This window comes from Pan paniscus, chromosome 12 (assembly GCF_029289425.2).
Source record: "Pan paniscus chromosome 12, NHGRI_mPanPan1-v2.0_pri, whole genome shotgun sequence".
In the NCBI taxonomy this organism is placed as follows: Eukaryota; Metazoa; Chordata; class Mammalia; order Primates; family Hominidae; genus Pan; species Pan paniscus.
Genome location: NC_073261.2, coordinates 48,556,864 through 48,560,314, shown reverse-complemented (window position 1 = coordinate 48,560,314; position 3,451 = coordinate 48,556,864). Strand labels below are relative to the sequence as shown.

At 34.7% G+C, this 3,451-nt stretch overlaps 1 pseudogene; it reads left to right on the top strand.

The window, feature by feature from the left end:
- The first annotated feature begins 439 nt into the window (after positions 1 to 439).
- LOC117978994 (large ribosomal subunit protein eL38-like) lies at positions 440 to 1,641 on the top strand (annotated as a pseudogene).
- Positions 1,642 to 3,451: the final 1,810 nt, after the last annotated feature.

Below are 3,451 nucleotides of genomic sequence, written 5' to 3'. Positions count from 1 at the left end.
AGGTCTTGCTAAGGGCTACCATTTTAAATTTTAGCATTTATTTCTTTGTTAATATAAAATTTGCTTATTTTTATCCTGTGAAAGAATAATTAAAATAGTGACTGATCTTTCAGAAATAACATCTTTCATAAGTTTGTGCTTATCACATTTCTGACAAGCACATTACTGTTATCAATGGTTTCTCATCCGAAACTGCTGATTAAGGGACATCCATTCCTCAATTATGCCAACTGATTTTAATGATTGTTCATATGAGATCACTGAGTGTGGGCACCTCTGCACTGAGGCACAAGTTGCATTGCCCCTGATTGTGTTCATTAACCTATCATTGGGATATATTTTCATGGTTATGGGAAGAGCAATTGCAAATGATACTGCCATGTGAAGAAAAACATAACCAAAAGAAATAATGTTTACTTCTCTAACTGTGGCAGGAGTTAAGCTCAGTTTACTTAATCTTTGACTTTACTATGCTATTTCACTGATTTATTGAAGGTCATCACTACTCATGTTTGTGGGTCTGAAATTACAAAGTTTTAGAAATTTTATAATTTTCCCACATTCTCAGGGTATTCCAGCAAACTGCGCATGACTCTAAGGGAAACTTCACAGGACATAAAGGAAAAAATAATAACAAAAGCATAGTACATTAATGGAAGACTTAAATTGGATTCCCTAAGATCCATCGCAGAATCTTTTTTTTTTCAGAACTCTTAACATATTTCAACACTAACTTATATTTTTCCATTGTAACTGTATCAACATTTTTGACATTTTTATGAAGCTGCCTTTCCCTTAAGTATATATTATGTGCCTATTTTATTTTATTTTTTTTAGTTGTTGTTTTGTGTTGTTTTGTTTTGTTTTGTTTTGTTTTTTGAGACAGGGCCTTGCTCTGTCATCCAGGCTGGAATGCAGGGGCATGATCATAACTTAATGCAGTCTCTACCTCCTGGGCTTAAATGATCCATCCTCCTACCTCAGCCTCCTAATGTGCTGAGATTACAGACATGAGCCACTGCGCCCAGCCTACGTCTGTTTTATTAACAAATTCATGTCTGACATTCAACAAAATGCCTCACACTTACCAAAATATTAAAATTTCTCACTACTGACAGTAAATGACATGAACTGTTTCAGTCTTTGTGCAGGTCAATTTTGCAAATTTAATTAAAATTCTAAAAATATATTTATTTTCCTTAAGTGATTTAATATTTAGAAACTTATCCAATTAAAATAACTTCCATGGATTCAAAAAGTATGTGCATAAACAGAGACTTCACAAAATGATTGTAAAAATTCCTTTTTTTTTTTTTCCCGGTTGCTGCTCGCTGTCCCGGTCCGCGCCAGCTCCCAGTTCGCCTCGTCGCCATGCCTCGGAAAATTGAGGAAATCAAGGATTTTCTGCTCACAGTCCGATGAAAGGATGCCAAATCCGTCAAGATCAAGAAAAATAAGGACAATGTGAAGTTTAAAGTTCGACACAGCAAATACCTTTACACCCTGGTCATCACTGACAAAGAGAAGGCAGATAAACTGTAGTCCCTGCCCCCTGGTTTGGCAGTGAAGGAACTAAAATGAACCAGACACACTGATTGGAGCTGTATTAAAATACTAAAAATCCTTAAAAAAAAAAAAAAATTCCTTTTGGTTTTCCATATGCATGTGCATCTACTTATGTAATATGTTTAGTTTACATACGCATACTATTTACATTTTGAAATTCTCAGTGTATTTTAATCATGTATGGATTAAGTAACTACAAAGTATCTGTAGTTTTAATACTTTACAATGATTTGAAACAGTGTGGTAAATCCTTATATACTAACATGGAGAGACGCATGACGCATAGTTAAGAAAAAAATGAAAACGTAAAATAAAAAGGCTTATAATAATGTGTATGCATTCACACATGAATATTCTTTCAATTCTCAAAAATATATTTAGTAGATAGTGCCTCTCGGAATAGTATAAAAAGGGACTCTATTTACTTTTTCAGTTTATAATTGAGCACAAATAATTAAAAAGAAGCTACTATATTAACATTATTTCCTAATCATGTATTTAACTGAGATAGGAAGGAGAAAATATGACAACATAAAGGGGAAAAGTAAAATCATTACCTACAGTAGAAAATAATAATTATTTTTAAACTGTGTATTACCCATGCCAAGTAATCTCAGTATTCAGCTTTTTATTAGGAAAAAAAATTCAATTTTTATTTATTTTTATTTATTTTTATTTTTTTTAATTTTTTAAAATAATTTCTCCCCCTGAAAATTTCTTTTTTTTATTTTTTATTATTATTTTTTATTATTATACTTTAAGTTTTAGGGTACATGTGCACATTGTGCAGGTTAGTTACATATGTATACATGTGCCATGTTGGTGCGCTGCACCCACTAATTTGTCATCTAGCATTAGGTATATCTCCCAATGCTATCCCTCCCGCCTCCCCCCACCCCACAACAGTCCCCAGAGTGTGATGTTCCCCTTCCTGTGTCCGTGTGTTCTCATTGTTCAATTCCCACCTATGAGTGAGAACATGTGGTGTTTGGTTTTTTGTTCCTGCAATAGTTTACTGAGAATGATGATTTCCAATTTCATCCATGTCCCTACAAAGGACATGAACTCATCATTTTTTATGGCTGCATAGTATTCCATGGTGTATATGTGCCACATTTTCTTAATCCAGTCTATCATTGTTGGACATTTGGGTTGGTTCCAAGTCTTTGCTATTGTGAATAATGCCACAATAAACATACGTGTGCATGTGTCTTTATAGCAGCATGATTTATACTCCTTTGGGTATATACCCAGTTAATGGGATGGCTGGGTCAAATGGTATTTCCAGTTCTAGATCCCTGAGGAATCGCCACACTGACTTCCACAATGGTTGAACTAGTTTACAGTCCCACCAACAGTGTAAAAGTGTTCCTATTTCTCCACATCCTCTCCAGCACCTGTTGTTTCCTGACTTTTGAATGATTGCCATTCTAACTGGTGTGAGATGGTATCTCATTGTGGTTTTGATTTGCATTTCTCTGATGGCCAGTGATGATGAGCATTTTTTCATGTGTTTTTTGGCTGCATAAATGTCTTCTTTTGAGAAGTGTCTGTTCATGTCCTTCGCCCACTTTTTGATGGGGTTGTTTGTTTTTTTCTTGTAAATTTGTTTGAGTTCATTGTAGATTCTGGATATTAGCACTTTGTCAGATGAGTAGGTTGTGAAAATTTTCTCCCATTCTGTAGGTTGCCTGTTCACTCTGATGGTGGTTTCTTTTGCTGTGCAGAAGCTCTTTAGTTTAATCAGATCCCATTTGTCAATTTTGTCTCTTGTTGCCATTGCTTTTGGTGTTTTAGACATGAAGTCCTTGCCCATGCCTATGTCCTGAATGGTAATGCCTAGGTTTTCTTCTAGGGTTTTTATGGTTTTAGGTCTAACGTTTAA